Genomic DNA, 17,691 nt, shown 5'->3' on the forward strand with positions numbered 1-17,691 from the left:
GATCCAATCCGATCCTACTTGTCCAGCCCAAGATTTCTCCAGTTTCAGTCAGTTCAAGCTCATCTGGACTCCAACCAATTCCAAGCATTGGTCCGAGTAAAGGACTTTTGTCAGTTAGTCCCAGTAAAGGACTTCCATCATCTAGTTCTAAAATTAGACTTCCGTCTGTCTCTGATTCTGTTTCCTCATCTTCCAGCATTGAGTCCACAGCTTCTGCAAGGAAATCTAATACCTCTTCTCATCAATATCAGAATAATTCTGCTGTAGCCGCCAAAGTCAAGAAAAATCCCAAGGCTACTCACTTAAAGTCTGAACGTGCTACAGAGCTGGATACCGATCTGAGTACAGTTTTCTCAGCTTTGTCCCTAAGCTTGTCTGAGCAACCTAATGTTCCATCTGCTGATTCGGATAAAGAACTTCATACTAATATTGCTGAGAAGGATCTGATGTTGCTTCCTTAATCCAGTCATCTGAGTCATTTGCCTCAGTCACAGACGCGAGTGTCGCAGCTTCAGGGAAAATTACTAGCATCTCCATCCAGAATGAGATTTCAAGTGACTTTTCAGTCTCATTTGAGGATTCCAGCGAGGCAACTTCAGAAAGGATATTTTCTCATCGATGTCGGGATAATTCTGCTGTAGCATCTAATGTCAAGAAAAATACCAAGGCTATTGACCTAATGTCTGAATGTGTACCTCAGTCTAATGTTTCAGTGGCATCTGTTTCCTTGAGTCCAATTTCATCCTCCACTCAGTCTTCAGAATATTCAGCCAATACTCCGTTTTTTGACCCATCGCTTTCTGAGCAAGATAATGCCTTGATGAACCAATACATTAGGAATTTCAGGGATGCCAAGAGTTGGAAAATAGTACAAAGACAACAGCCTGTTGATTTAAGAGTTGGTTATGTTTCCATTGATTCCACTCCAAGTTCCTTGTGTTGTTCTAAACTTGTTAATGCAGCTTATAAAACGGATGTTGTTACTCCCAAAGAAGACTGGTATCTTCCAATAGACTTGGACTCAGACTCTGAATTTGATCCAGTTTATGATGCTACTCCTTTCCTGGGAGGTCCTGTTCGTTCCTGTTATGCTTTAACGCAGGCTTGTCCAACCCGCGGCCCAAGTCGGCTAGTAATGTGGCCCAGGAGCAGCGCTGCAGCAGAGGTTTTTTTTTTTTTTCGAGTACGGACACCACATGTGAGGCTGAGCCGGCCCCAGCAGGCTGTCAGCACATCCTGATTGGATTGCTGCTGCTGGGACCAGCACCAGCTCACGCCCTCTCCGCTGTCAGTCACAGTGTAGCCCTCCTCCGCTGCATAGCGGCACACGTGACTGAGCAGCGCGAGAGTAGAGGAGCCCAGCGGAGAAGTTGGTTGTACAAGAACACGTAAGTGAGCCGGGGGTGGGTGTCTGTCCGTGGCCGCGCCACTGTACAGTGTCCCGGGGGGGGGGATCAAGATCTGAAGTCCTGCGCTGCTGTACAGTGTCCGGGGAAGGGGGGGGGGAATCAAGATCTGAAGTCCGTGGCCGTGGCCTGCGCCGCTGTACAGTGTCCTGTACAGACGTCCCTCCCGTAGTACAGCAGAGAGGAGCGGCGGACGGAGACGGAGGCAGCGCTGCAGGAGCGGTAAGTATGTGTCTGTGTGTGTGTGTTTTTTTTTTACAGCTACAAGGGGGCACAGTACAAGGGCGCAGCTACAAGGGGCACAGTACAAGGGGGCAGCTAAAGGGCCACAATTACAAGGGGCACAGAACAAGGGGGCAGCTACAGGGCCACAACTACAAGGGGCACAGTACAAGGGGGCAGCTACAAGGGGCACAGTACAAGGGGGCAGCTACAGGGCCACAACTACAAGGGGCACAGTACAAGGGGGCAGCTACAAGGGGCACAGTACAAGGGGGCAGCTACAGGGCCACAACTACAAGGGGCACAGTACAAGGGGGCAGCTAGTGCTACAGGGCCACAACTACAAGGGGCACAGTACAAGGGGGCAGCTACAAGGGGCACAGTACAAGGGGGCAGCTACAGGGCCACAACTACAAGGGGCACAGTACAAGGGGGCAGCTACAAGGGGCACAGTACAAGGGGGCAGCTACAGGGCCACAACTACAAGGGGCACAGTACAAGGGGGCAGCTACAAGGGGCACAGTACAAGGGGGCAGCTACAGGGCCACAACTACAAGGGGCACAGTACAAGGGGGCAGCTACAGGGCCACAACTACAAGGGGCACAGTACAAGGGGGCAGCTACAGGGCCACAACTACAAGGGGCACAGTACAAGGGGGCAGCTAGTGCTACAGGGCCACAACTACAAGGGGCACAGTACAAGGGGGCAGCTACAGGGCCACAACTACAAGGGGCACAGTACAAGGGGGCAGCTACAAGGGGCACAGTACAAGGGGGCAGCTACAGGGCCACAACTACAAGGGGCACAGTACAAGGGGGCAGCTACAAGGGGCACGGTACAAGGGGGCAGCTACAGGGCCACAACTACAAGGGGCACAGTACAAGGGGGCAGCTACAGGGCCACAACTACAAGGGGCACAGTACAAGGGGGCAGCTACAGGGCCACAACTACAAGGGGCACAGTACAAGGGGGCAGCTAGTGCTACAGGGCCACAACTACAAGGGGCACAGTACAAGGGGGCAGCTACAGGGGCACAACTACAAGGGGCGCAGCTACAGGGGCACAACTACAAGGGGCGCAGCTACAGGGGCACAACTACAAGGGGCGCAGCTACAGGGGCACAGCTACAAGGGGCACAGTACAAGGGGCGCAGCTACAGGGGCACAACTACAAGGGGCACAGTACAAGGGACACAGCTACAGGGGCACAACTACAAGGGGTGCAGCTATAGTGGCACAGCTACAAGGGGCGCAGCTACAGGGGCACAACTACAAGGGACGCAGCTACAGGGGCACAGCTACAAGGGGCACAGTACAAGGGGCGCAGCTACAGGGGCACAACTACAAGGGGCACAGTACAAGGGGCGCAGCTACAGGGGCACAACTACAAGGGGCGCAGCTATAGTGGCACAGCTACAAGGGGCGCAGCTACAGGGGCACAACTACAAGGGGCGCAGCTATAGTGGCACAGCTACAAGGGGCGCAGCTACAGGGGCACAACTACAAGGGACGCACCTACAGGGGCACAGCTACAAGGGGCACAGTACAAGGGGCGCAGCTACAGGGGCACAACTACAAGTGGCACAACTACAAGGGGCACAGTACAAGGGGCGCAGCTACAGGGGCACAACTACAAGGGGCGAACGTCTTCCCGCGTCAGTGAGGGCATAATATTCATTCATTCGTTTGTAAGTATAATTTTCATTTTTATAGGTACCGACCCTTTTGGATTCTACTGGACAAGTGGACGTGACCGGCGTGGGATGTAGGTAAGTAATCTGTCTCTCATTCAGGTATCGTTACTGTTATTTTATTTTATGTGCGGCCCAAACCAAATTTTCATCTTCTAATGTGGCCCAGGGAAGGTGAAAGGTTGGACACCCCTGCTTTAACGCATGAAGTGGTTCCAGAATTACCAAAAACTCTACAGGTCTCGGTATGAAAAGTCCTCGTTATAGAACAAGATTTAATTTAAGTCTCAGTGGAGTGCTAGCTTCAAAAGCACAATCTTCTCGTACTACTAATCTAGGAAAGGAACCTTCTACAGTTTATTCCTCAGTCCTTTCAGATGAAGGAAATTCCAGTTTTGTCAATGATGGATGGTCTACCTGTTCAGAAGATGAAGATCAGGAAGACTTCTGAAGAATCCAGCTTAAATTTTGTTTCTGGACCCTCTGGTTTCCACTTTTCTGAATCTTTGTGTATAAGTTATTCATCAAGTTCCTCTAAGACCAAAGATGGGTGTCCGGACCGGAGTCCACCCTTGAAGAGGGGGGTACTGTCACAATCCTGACTGTAGTTCTCGTATTTGGAGACTTACCCCTGCCATCTGTCCTGGATCCTGTGCCGTTTTGCTCACTGAGATAAACAGCTTGTCAGCACCATGAGTTTCCTGAGTTCTCTGCCTGGAAGGTAATAGTTAACGAGTTCTACCTGTGATTAATCTTTGGTGTGAGTCTGAATTCAGCAATCTGAAGTTTAGGCCTAAAAGCCAGCATCCTCTGTTTGTTTGCAGAAGTTCAGGCTTCAGTGTTCTCTCGGCCTGCTAGGCCTCGCTCCACTTCACAGCCTAGTCTAGAGTACTCACATGACAGTGACTGTTCACCTGACCCAGAGCTGTCCAATCCTGTGCCAGCTCTGAATCACCTGACACTGCTCACCAATCACCAAGGACCAGGAAGTATAAGTCTGAAGGCTGGAGTTGGAAACTCTGACAGTTCCTCGTGTCACACACAGCTCTGTGTGAGCTTTGAAGCTGAGCTCCCTAAAGGTAACCCTTGTATTTTAGTTCCTGTAAAAACTCTGTTCCTTTGTTACCCATTTTGGATTACATTTGTGTTGCTATTGATATCCAGTATTTCCACGAGTCTCAACTTAAAGGCACAGTATGGTATTCCGCAGTCTCAACTTAAAGGCATAGTTGCAGTGTTTCATCTTAAAGGCACAGTACAGTATTCCACAGTCTCAACTTAAAGACACAGCTGCAGTGTTTCATCTTAAAGGCACAGTACAGTATTCCACAGTCTCAACTTAAAGTCACAGTTGCAGTGTTTCATCTTAAAGGTACAGTCGCAGTATTCCAGTCTCAACTGAAATCCACAGCTGCAGTATTCTACCGTCACAGCCGCAGGGTTCTTCAGCCTCGTACTAGAGTTATAGCTACAGTCATCGTTCTACTTTCAGTTGCATTTCTAGTTATATCCGGTACCAGGCCGCATTACAGTTGCATCCCAGTCTCACCAGTAACCAGTCTGTCTTACTATCTTGCCAGTAACCTTGAGTACATAAGCACCTACTCCTGTGACACTATATCCAGTACAGTCTCACCTATACATTCATCATCCTGCTATCAAAGTCCCTGGTGATCCAGTGGTCCGGATACGGCTTCCTCTGCCGAGGCCCGGGTTCGATCCCCGGTCAGGGATTGCTCCTTCTTTTCACTGATTCCTACAGACCAGCCTAATATTCACATAGTCTCCCAGTTGCCCGCACAGACTTCACTAACACCGGGTTCACAAAACCACAGTCATGACAGCAGCAGAGCGCCGTATATAGGTCTCTCCCTGGCCATTGCCATTAAAACTTCTGCTGTAATCTGCTTGCTAGACTAAGCCTGCAGTTTTCAGTTTGGCTCCACAGTTCAGTGTGCACCATCTGCTGCTGTAAAACTCATAGCACTAGCCATTACTGCTGAGCACTATCCACAGTCTCCTGTGTGCTCCTGAAATACTTCCAGTGCTAGCCTCTACTACCGAGCACTCTCTGTTTCTGGTGCATTCCTGTTGTGCTTCTAGTATTACTGAGCACTCCCTCCAGTCTCCTGAGAGCAACTGTGATACCCCCAAGCACTAATCAGCACTCCCACAGTTTCCAGTGCGTTAATATCACGCAGTGCCACCAGTACATATAATGCCACATTGAATTATCCCAGTTAACAATATGCCACATTGTAGTGCTGCCAGTAAACATTATGCCACACAGTGCTTCAGGGGCGGGCTGGGGCGGGGGCAGGGTGGAAAATACCCCTTGGACTGGTCCCATTTTCAGCTCCTCGGGCCAGCCACTGGCATACATCATTGTTACAGCATTGGCCGTGCGCTACCTATTGCCATAATGAGGCAGTGGGCGGCCATATTATGTGACATTATTAGCAGCACAACACAACCGCGGCCCCGCCTCCACCTCTACTTCTTTTCTGCTGTCCGGCCAGTGACTCCAGTTCTGCTCTCTCCCATTGGCTGAACTGAAGTCATTTTGTCTGACACTTATCTGCTTACTCTGGCTTCTGCATTCTGTACTGACAGGGACGGCAGTAACCTACAGTATAGGCAGGCAGTTGGGCAGGATATAAGTAATAAATCTATCCCTGTGCATAGGCTGTGCACTTACTACTACAGCACATGGCTCCTGCCTCCGCCTCTGGGTGGCCCCTTCTCCTAACAGACTGTTGCCATGGTGGAATCATTCATCAGGTTCCTCCACTCAGTGGCTGAGGATCCGCTGTGTGATTGCGATATAGGAAGATGATATCTGCAGTAGGTAAGTGGCGCTAAAAGGTGGAGGCTACAGGTGAGGGCCATCCTCTTGTGTATTTAACACTATTATGCATTTCACACCACTGCAGCTCACTTGCAGCATGTAATATACTGCTACAAACTTCCTAATACTTTTAGAGGGCATGTAACAAATCTATTGCTGCGCTGTGCTTCACATTTGCAGCATGACATTCCAACTGTCCATCCTAATGACCTTCCTTATGTCTTATCACCACCAGAGCCGGCCCTAACCAATATGATGCCCTCTGCAAGATTTTGGCTGGTACCCCCTAGCACCACCGCTGGTTCTGTCTCTGACCTTGCACCTCTTTCCCAGCACCATCACCCCTCACCCATAGCAGTCCTTGTACCCCCTATATTTTAAATAGGAACAGTTCGCACATTTGACGCACAGCCCCAAAAGGGGCATCTTCTTGCTGGGAAGGGGCATGGCCACACAATAGTAACCCCAATTCCAATTACGCCACACAGTACTGCAATTTTATTCACATTTCTATAACGTCCTTGAGGATGCTGGGACTCCGTAAGGACCATGGGGAATAGACGGGCTCCGCAGGAGATAGGGCACTTTAAGAAAGCTTTGGATTCTGGGTGTGCACTGGCTCCTCCCTCTATGACCCTCCTCCAGATCTCAGTTTTACACTGTGCCCAGAGCAAGATGGGTGCACTGCAGAGGGCTCTCCAGAGTTCTCTGCCTGAAAGCATTTTTGTTTGGATTTTTCTTTCTACTTTTTACTACTTTTTCACAGGGAGCACTGCTGGCAACAGGCTCCCTGCATCGAGGGACTGAGGAGAGAGGAGCAGACCTTCTTGTCAAAGATAGGCTCTGCTTCCTCGGCTACTGGACACCATTAGCTCCAGAGGGGGTGAACGCAGGTTCTTACTGGGCGTCCACCCCCGGAGCCGCACCGCTGTTCTCACAGAGCCAGAAGTACAGAAGTCAGAAGACGTCTCAGGCGGCAGAAGCCTTCAGCTTCACTGAGGTAACGCACAGCACTGCAGCTGTGCGTCATTGCTCCCATACACCTCACACACTCCGGTCACTGTAAGGGTGCAGGGCGCAGGGGGGGGGGCGCCCTGGGCAGCAATATAAACCTCTGCATGGCAAAAAGACTATATACATGTACAGGTGGGCTCTGTACATGTATATAAAAGAGCCCCTGCCATATTTTCCTAAGTTTGAGCGGGACAGAAGCCCCGAGGGGGCGGGGCTTCTCCCTCAGCACTCACCAGCGCCATTTTCTCTCCACAGCACTGGTAAGAGGAAGCTCCCCGGACTCTCCCCTGCTTACACACAGTGAAAGGGTGCTTAAAAGAGAGGGGGGGGGGGGCACATAATTGGCGGTTTACATATTACACAGCGCTGCTGGGGAAAAACATTTTGTGTTGGTCTCCACGGTTGTTGCGCTGGGGTGTGTGCTGGCATACTCTCTCTCTGTCTCTCCAAAGGGCCTTGACAGGGATACTGTCTTCAGAAAAGGGGTTCCCTGAGTGTGTCGGTACGCGTGTGTCGACATGTTTGACGAGGAAGGCTCGCTTACTGTGGAGGGGGAGTGTTTGAATGTCAGGTCGCCGTTAGCAACGCCGACACCGGAATGGGTGGATATGCTGAATGTTTTGAATGCAAATGTCAATCTATTGCATAAAAGGTTAGACAAGGCAGAAGCTAGGGATCAGTCAGGTACCCAGTCCATGCCTGTCCCTGTGGCGCCAGGCCCGTCGGGGTCTCAGAAGCGCACCATATCCCAGATCGATGACACAGATACCGACACAGATTCTGACTCTAGTGTCGACTATGAAGATGCAAAATTACAGCCGAAGGTGGCAAAAGGTATTCGGTACATGATTATGGCCATTAAAGAGGTTTTGCATATTACTGAGGAACCCCCTGTCCCTGACACGAGGGTACACATGTATAAAGAGAAAAAGCCTGAAGTCACTTTTCCATCATCATTTGAGTTAAGTGAATTGTGCGAAAAGGCTTGGGACGCTCCAGATAGGAGACCACAAGTTCCCAAAAGGATTCTTATGGTGTATCCTTTTCCACAAACTGATAGGATATGCTGGGAATCTTCACCTAAAGTGGACAAGGCGCTGACACGCTTGTCCAAAAAGGTGGCACTGCCTTCTCAGGATACGGCTTCCCTCAAGGAACCGGCCGATCGCAGGCAGGAAATTACCTTGAAGCACATTTACACTCACTCCGGTACTATTGCTAGACCGGCTATGGCGTCGGCCTGGGTTTGTAGTGCAGTTGTGGCATGGGCAGATTCCTTATCTACGGAGATTGACACCTTAGATAGGGATGCCATTCAAATGACCATAGAGCATATCAGAGATGCTGCCTTGTATATGAGAGATGCTCAGAGAGACATTTGTTTATTAAGCTCCAGAATAAATGCTTTGTCTATTTCTGCTAGGCGACTCCTGTGGAGCCGGTAGTGGACGGGGGATGCCGATTCTAAGCGGCACATGGAGTCCTTGCCGTACAAGGGGGAGGAGTTGTTTGGAGACGGCCTCTCGGACCTTGTCTCTATGGCTACGGCTGGTAAGTCGAATTTCTTACCTTATGTCCCCCCGCAGCATACTAAGAAGGCACCTCATTATCAAATGCAGTCCCTTCGTTCCAATAAAAACAAGAAGGTGCGGGGATCGTCCTTTGTTACCAGAGGAAAAGGCAGGGGAAAGAAGCTGCACACAACTAGTTCCCAAGAGCAGAAGTCCTCCCCTGCGTCTGCAAAGTCCACCGCATGACGCTGGGGCTTCCCGGGGGGAGGCAGATCTGGTGGGGGCTAGTCTTCGGTTTTTCAGCCACGTCTGGGTTCAATCGCAGGTGGATCGCTGGGCAATAGAGATTGTTGCTCAGGGATAAAGGCTAGAATTCGAAGACTTGCCTCCTTGCCGGTTTTTCAAATCGGCTCTGCCGACTTCCCCGTCAGAGAGGGAGTCAGTGTTGACAGCAATCCAAAAATTGTATGTTCAACAGGTGATTGTCACAGTTCCTCATCTCCAGCAGGGAGAGGGATATTATTCAACCCTGTTTGTGGTCCCGACACCGGACGGTTCGGTCAGGCCCATTTTAAACCTGAAATCTCTGAACTTGTACTTGAAAAGGTTTATTTTTACATGATACACATAATGCTCCTTACACATATTCCGAACACTACTGCACAACCAACCCACTCACGTGCACACAGCACTCACACTTCCACTGCCTCTACTTGGATACAGATGTGTCCTCACAAACCTTGCATCAATGCTAACGTCTAGCACCTTTTTTTTAGTGATGTGCACCGGAAATTTTTTGGGTTATGGTTTTGGATTCGGTTCCGCGGCCGTGTTTTGGATTCGGACGCGTTTTGGCAAAACCTCCCTGAAATTTTTTTTGTCGGATTCGGGTGTGTTTTGGATCCGGGTGTTTTAAAAAAAAAAAAACTCAAAAACAACTTAAATCATAGAATTTGGGGGTCATTTTGATCCCATAGTATTATTAACCTCAATAACCATAATTTACACTCATTTTCAGTCTATTCTGAACACCTCACACCTCACAATATTATTTTTAGTCCTAAAATTTGCACCGAGGTCGCTGGATGACTAAGCTAAGCGACCCAAGTGGCCGACACAAACACCTGGCCCATCTAGGAGTGGCACTGCAGTGTCAGACAGGATGGCAGATTTCAAAAATAGTCCCCAAACAGCACATGATGCAAAGAAAAAAAGAGGTGCACCAAGGTCGCTGGATGGCTAAGCTAAGCATCACAAGTGGCCGACACAAACAACTGGCCCATCTATGAGTGGCACTGCAGTGTCAGACAGGATGGCAAATTTAAAAAATAGTCCCCAAACAGCACATGATGCAAAGAAAAAAAGAGGCGCAATGAGGTAGCTGTGTGACTAAGCTAAGCGACCCAAGTGGCCGACACAAACACCTGGCCCATCTAGGAGTGGCACTGCAGTGTCAGGCAGGATGGCACTTCAAAAAAATAGTCCCCAAACAGCACATGATGCAAAGAAAAATGAAAGAAAAAAGAGGTGCAAGATGGAATTGTCCTTGGGCCCTCCCACCCACCCTTATGTTGTATAAACAGGACATGCACACTTTAACGAACCCATCATTTCAGCGACAGGGTCTGCCACACGACTGTGACTGAAATGACGGGTTGGTTTGGGCCCCCACCAAAAAAGAAGCAATCAATCTCTCCTTGCACAAACTGGCTCTACAGAGGCAAGATGTCCACCTCCTCCTCATCGTCCGATTCCTCACCCCTTTCACTGTGTACATCCCCCTCCTCACAGATTATTAATTCGTCCCCACTGAAATCCACCATCTCAGGTCCCTGTGTACTTTCTGGAGGCAATTGCTGGTGAATGTCTCCATGGAGGAATTGATTATAATTAATTTTGATGAACAACATCTTCTCCACATTTTCTGGAAGTAACCTTGTACGCCGATTGCTGACAAGGTGAGCGGCTGCACTAAACACTCTTTCGGAGTACACACTGGAGGGGTGGCAACTTAGGTAAAATAAAGCCAGTTTGTGCAAGGGCCTCCAAATTGCCTCTTTTTCCTGCCAATATACGTACGGACTGTCTGACGTGCCTACTTGGATGCAGTCACTCATATAATCCTCCACCATTCTTTCAATGGTGACAGAATCATATGCAGTGACAGTAGACGACATGTCAGTAATCGTTGGCAGGTCCTTCAGTCCGGACCAGATGTCAGCACTCGCTCCAGACTGCCCTGCATCACTGCCAACGGGTGGGCTCAGAATTCGTAGCCTTTTCCTCGCACCCCCAGTTGCGGGAGAATGTGAAGGAGGAGCTGTTGACGGGTCACGTTCCGCTTGACTTGACAATTTTCTCACCAGCAGGTCTTTGAACCTCTGCAGACTTGTGTCTGCCGGAAAGAGAGATACAACGTAGGTTTTACATCTAGGATCGAGCACGGTGGCCAAAATGTAGTGCTCTGATTTCAACAGATTGACCACCCGTGAATCCTGGTTAAGCGAATTAAGGGCTCCATCCACAAGTCCCACATGCCTAGCGGAATCACTCTGTTTTAGCTCCTCCAATGTCTCCAGCTTCTTCTGCAAAAGCCTGATGAGGGGAATGACCTGACTCAGGCTGGCAGTGTCTGAACTGACTTCACATGTGGCAAGTTCAAAGGGTTGCAGAACCTTGCACAATGTTGAAATCATTCTCCACTGCGCTTGAGTCAGGTGCATTCCCCCTCCTTTGCCTATATCGTAGGCAGATGTATAGGCTTGAATGGCCTATTGCTGCTCCTCCATCCTCTGAAGCATATAGAGGGTTGAATTCCACCTCGTTACCACCTCTTGCTTCAGATGATGGCAGGGCAGGTTCAGGACTGTTTGCTGGTGCTCCAGTCTTCGGCACGCGGTGACTGAATGCCGAAAGTGGCCCGACAGCATCTCTTGCACGCCCCTGTCGTTTTTTAAATAATTCTGCACCACCAAATTCAATGTATGTGCAAAACATGGGACGTGCTGGAATTTGCCCAGATGTAATGCACGCACAATATTGGTGGCGTTGTCCGATGTCACAAATCCCCAGGAGAGTCTAATTGGGGTAAGCCATTCTGCGATGATGTTCCTCAGTTTCCATAAGAGGTTGTCAGCTGTGTGCCTCTTATGGAAAGCGGTGATACAAAGCGTAGCCTGCCTAGGAACGAGTTGGCGTTTGCGAGATGCTGCTACTGGTGCCGCCGCTGCTGTTCTTGCTGCGGGAGGCAATACATCTACCCAGTGGGCTGTCACAGTCATATAGTCCTGAGTCTGCCCTGCTCCACTTGTCCACATGTCCGTGGTTAAGTGGACATTGGGTACAACTGCATTTTTTAGGACACTGGTGACTCTTTTTCTGACGTCTGTATACATTTTCGGTATCGCCTGCCTAGAGAAATGGAACCTAGATGGTATTTGGTACCGGGGACACAGTACCTCAATCAAGTCTGTAGTTGCCTGTGAATTAATGGTGGATACCGGAAACACGTTTCTCACCACCCAGGCTGCCAAGGCCTGAGTTATCCGCTTTGCAGCAGGATGACTGTGATATTTCATCTTCCTCGCAAAGGACTGTTGGACAGTCAATTGCTTACTGGAAGTAGTACAAGTGGTCTTCCGACTTCCCCTCTGGGATGACGATCGACTCCCAGCAGCAACAACAGCAGCGCCAGCAGCAGTAGGCGTTACACTCAAGGATGCATCAGAGGAATCCCAGGCAGGAGAGGACTCGTCAGACTTGACAGTGACATGGCCTGCAGGACTATTGGCTTTCCTGTGTAAGGAGGAAATTGACACTGAGGGAGTTGGTGGTGTGGTTTGCAGGAGCTTGGTTACAAGAGGAAGGGATTTAGTGGTCAGTGGACTGCTTCCGCTGTCATCCAAAGTTTTTGAACTTGTCACTGACTTCTGATGAATGCGGTCCAGGTGACGTATAAGGGAGGATGTTCCTAGGTGGTTAACGTCCTTACCCCTACTTATTACAGCTTGACAAAGGCAACACACGGCTTGACACCAGTTGTCCGCATTTGTGTTGAAATAATTCCACACCGAAGAGGTGATTTTTTTTTTGTATTTTGACCAGGCATGTCAATGGCAATATTCGTCCCACGGACAACAGGTGTCTCCCCGGTTCCTGACCTAAACAAACCACCTCACCATCAGAATCCTCCTTGTCAATTTCCTCCCCAGCGCCAGCAACACCCATATCCTCATCCTGGTGTACTTCAACAGTGACATCTTCAATTTGACTATCAGGAACTGGACTGTGGGTGCTCCTTCCAGCACTTGCAGGGGCGTGCAAATGGTGGAAGGCGCAACCTCTTCCCGTCCAGTGTTGGGAAGGTCAGGCATCGCAACCGACACAATTGGACTCTCCTTGGGGATTTGTGATTTAGAAGAACGCACAGTTCTTTGCTGTGCTTTTGCCATCTTAACTCTTTTAAGTTTTCTAGCAGGAGGATGAGTGCTTCCATCCTCAGGTGAAGCTGAACCACTAGCCTTGAACATAGGCCAGGGCCTCAGCCGTTCCTTGCCACTCCGTGTCGTAAATGGCACATTGGCAAGTTTACGCTTCTCCTCAGACGATTTAGATTTACATTTTTGGGTAATTTTACTGAGCTTTATTTTTTTTTATTTTACATGCTCTCTACTATGACATTGGCCATCGGCCTTGGCAGACGACGTTGATGGCATTTCATCGTCTCGGCCATGACTAGTGGCAGCAGCTTCAGCACGAGGTGGAAGTGGATCTTGATCTTTCCCTATTTTACCCTCCACATTTTTGTTCTCCATTTTTTAATGTGTGGAATTATATGCCAGTATCAATAGCAATGGCCTACTACTATATATACTGCACACAACTGAAATGCACCACAGGTATGGATGGATAGTATACTTGACGACACAGAGGTAGGTAGAGCAGTGGCCTTCTGTACCGTACTGCTATATATTATATACTGGTGGTCAGCAAACTGTGCAAAACTGAAATGCACCACAGGTATGGATGGATAGTATACTTGACGACACAGAGGTAGGTAGAGCAGTGGCCTACTGTACCGTACTGCTATATATTATATACTGGTGGTCAACAAAATTATGCACTGTACTCCTACTATATACTACAATGCAGCACAGATATGGAGCATTTTTCAGGCAGAGAACGTATAATACTGGTGGTCACTGGTCAGCAAAACTCTGCACTGTACTCCTCCTATATAATACTGGTGGTCCCCAGTCCCCACAATAAAGCAGTGTGAGCACAGATATATGCAGCACACTGAGCACAGATATGGAGCGTTTTTCAGGCAGAGAACGTATAATACTGGTGGTCACTGGTCAGCAAAACTCTGCACTGTACTCCTCCTACATAATACTGGTGGTCCCCAGTCCCCACAATAAAGCAATGTGAGCAAAGATATATGCAGCACACTGAGCACAGATATGGAGCGTTTTTCAGGAAGAGAACGTATAATACTGGTGGTCACTGGTCAGCAAAACTCTGCACTGTACTCCTCCTATATAATACTGGTGGTCCCCAGTCCCCACAATAAAGCAGTGTGAGCACAGATATATGCAGCACACTGAGCACAGATATGGAGCGTTTTTCAGGCAGAGAACGTATAATACTGGTGGTCACTGGTCAGCAAAACTCTGCACTGTACTCCTCCTATATAATACTGGTGGTCCCCAGTCCCCACAATAAAGCAGTGTGAGCACAGATATATGCAGCACACTGAGCATAGATATGGAGCGTTTTTCAGGCAGAGAACGTATAATACTGGTGGTCACTGGTCAGCAAAACTCTGCACTGTACTCCTCCTATATAATACTGCTGGTCCCCAGTCCCCACAATAAAGCAGTAAGCACAGATATTTGCAGCCACCTGAATAAAACTGAGAGGACGCCAGCCACGTCCTCTCACGATCATTTCCAATGCACGAGTGAAAAATGGCAGCGACGTGCGGCTCCTTATATAGAATACGAATCTCGCAAGAATCCGACCGCGGGATGATGACGTTCGGGCGCGCTCGGGTTTACCGAGCAAGGCGGGAAGGTTCGAATCTGCCCCGGACCCGTGTAAAAAGGGTGAAGTTCGGGGGGGTTCGGATTTCGAGGATCCGAACCCGCTCATCACTTTTTTTTTTTAAATGAAAATTCATCTTATTTGCATTGCTCTGCGGCTAGGATGCACAAGCAGCTTCTGCTGATTAAACTGATATGCAGCATGGCTATATACTGTGTGAGACTGTGGCTGTATCTGCATATGAAATGCTACATACAGAATATAGGCATGTCGCATATCATTTTAATCAGCAGAAGCTGCTGATGCCCCTAGGCATATCAAATGCCCTAGGCAATTGCCTAGTTTGTATATGCCTATGGCCGGCTCTGATCACCACAAACTATTCAAATAACAAAGGATATGGCCTGCTCAGATAGGTGTGAATAAAATCTTTTTCTGGATAAAGCATTCATTCACTTTCACCTGATTGGACAGTATCTGGTTGTTGGTATTGCTGGTAATATAGTGCATGACTGGTATAACATGGATTACTGGAGGTGATTATAAGAATGTGGCACAGTTTTTTGGTAGTTGACATAGGGGGTCATTCCGAGTTGATCGCTAGCTGCCGTTGTTCGCAGCGCAGCGATCAGGCTAAAAATCGTAATTTCTGCGCATGCGTATGCACCGCAATGTGCACGTGTGACGTACAGGTACAAAGTCCTTTGTGGTTTTACACAAGTTCTAGCGACTTTTTCATTCGCACTGGCGGCCGCAAGAAGATTAACAGGAAAGGGGCGTTTCTGGGTGTCAACTGACCGTTTTCAGAGAGAGCTTAGAAAAAAGCAGGTGTGCCAGGGAAAATGCAGGCGTGGCTGGGTGAACGCAGGGCGGGTTTGTGACGTCAAAAGCCGTCCCTCCAACGTTAGAATCAACGCACACGAAGAGTGATTACAGGGCTGGTCTTGTTTTGCACAAAATGTGTTTGCAGGCGATCTGCTGCACAGGCGTTTGCACTTCTGCAAAGCGAAAATACACTCCCCAGTAGGTGGCGGCAAAGCGTTTGCAAGGCTGCTAAAAACTGCTAGCGAGCGATCAACTCGAAATGACCACCATAATGGGCCTGATTTAGATGTGGACGAATAGTGCACAGACATGTTAATGCAGCTGGAGCCACTGGTATAAGTAGACACCTCCTGAATATATTCGTGATCTAGTTCTGGGTCCCAAGATGCATCTGTTCACTTGTGACACCACTGGCCGACTGAGTGACCCATGACGGCACACAGGATATCTCCATCAGAAGACAGAGACCCTGGCCTCAGCACTCCCACAAAACGGAGGCAACACACCTCTGTTTTGTGAAACAGCTGCCGCCGTCGCCACCTCCCTGCCGCCAAACGGCTGCAGACTGTCAATTTCTCTGATGTACTTTGCGACTGGTGCCACAAGAACGTTGGGACCTGAATCAGAGAAGACAATTATTATGTGGGCCTATTGTACTGATATAGCGTGGAGTTTATTTGTAAAGAAATATTTAAACAACAACAAATATAGTTGAAAAAGCTAAAAGCTGTTGTTTTCCATTTTTATTGATGACATACTATACAGTAAGCTCTTAAATCAGTAATAAATATTTAAATGACTAAATTGTTGGCTGTTACAGTATTTCTTTATTATCGTTGATATACAAAAATTAAGTACTCAAAAGGCGAGAGAAGTATGGCTGTATATTGTATAGCTACAGATTTGCAAAATTAACCTATAAAGAAAGGCTAATTTGCTATGCTGATCATTAGAATGCTCCCTGTAGAGTATGCAGTCACAAGAATTTCTCTGCATTGTATATTGGTCTATGGAATTCTGGGGGTCATTCCGAGTTGTTCGCTCGTTATTTTTTTTCGCTACGGAGCGATTAGTCGCAAACTGCGCATGCGCAATGTACGCAGCGCGCCTGCGCCAAGTAAATTAGCACAAAAGTTTGGTATTTTACTCACGGCGTAACAACGTTTTTTCATCGTTCTGCTGATCGGAGTGTGATTGACAGGAAGTGGGTGTTTCTGGGCGGAAACTGGCCGTTTTCTGGGAGTGTGCGGAAAAACGCGGGAGTGTCTGGAGAAACGGGGGAGTGGCTGGGCGAACGCTGGGCGTGTGTGTGACATGAAACCAGGAACGAAACTGACTGAACTGATCGCTATTTGTGATTAAGTCTGGAGCTACTCAGAAACTGCTAAGAAATTTCTATTCGCAATTCTGCTAATCTTTCGTTCGCAATTCTGCTATGCTAAGATACACTGCCAGAGGGCGGCGGCTTAGTGTGTGCAATGCTGCTAAAAGCAGCTAGCGAGCGAACAACTCGGAATCACCCCCTCTACCTGTATTGTAATCTGTCTATGTGATGCTTTCTGTATTGTATACCAGTCTATAGAATGCTGTTGTATGGCAGTTATTAGGATGACCTTTGCACACCACAATATTTGATATTAAGGGTATCCCAAGAGTGGTTAGCGCTGGTGGTAACCTTATTAATACTGTAAATAACATATGGTGAAAACAAGACTCTTTTGCTGATGAAACTCCCATTTTCAACTGCATAAAGAATATTCACCATTTAATAAATTGGCCCCTAAATTCTATCCTTAAAACAATCTTATAAGAATGGGCTGCTGCTCATGGGCCAATGTTGTGTAACTTCCCCCCTCTGGCTAACATTTTTCAGCCAGCCCGGGCTTCAGTGCTTCCAGTTCACATTATGCTACACAGGGATTGGGGAGCAACCAGCTGCTGCTGTCTCTCCAAACACTCCGCTGGGCAGCTCCACACAACCCCTCATTTAACAAGCCTCCTCATAGATCCTGGCCTGCAGCCTGCGCGTCCACCGCCCAGCCATTAACTTCACAGATTATTGGACAGCTGAGCCGTCGCTCAGCGGTCCTGCCTCTGTAGCCCCTTACAACCCAGCGCTGGCATTTTGA

This window comes from Pseudophryne corroboree, chromosome 4 (genome assembly GCF_028390025.1).
Source record: "Pseudophryne corroboree isolate aPseCor3 chromosome 4, aPseCor3.hap2, whole genome shotgun sequence".
Classification (NCBI taxonomy): Eukaryota; Metazoa; Chordata; class Amphibia; order Anura; family Myobatrachidae; genus Pseudophryne; species Pseudophryne corroboree.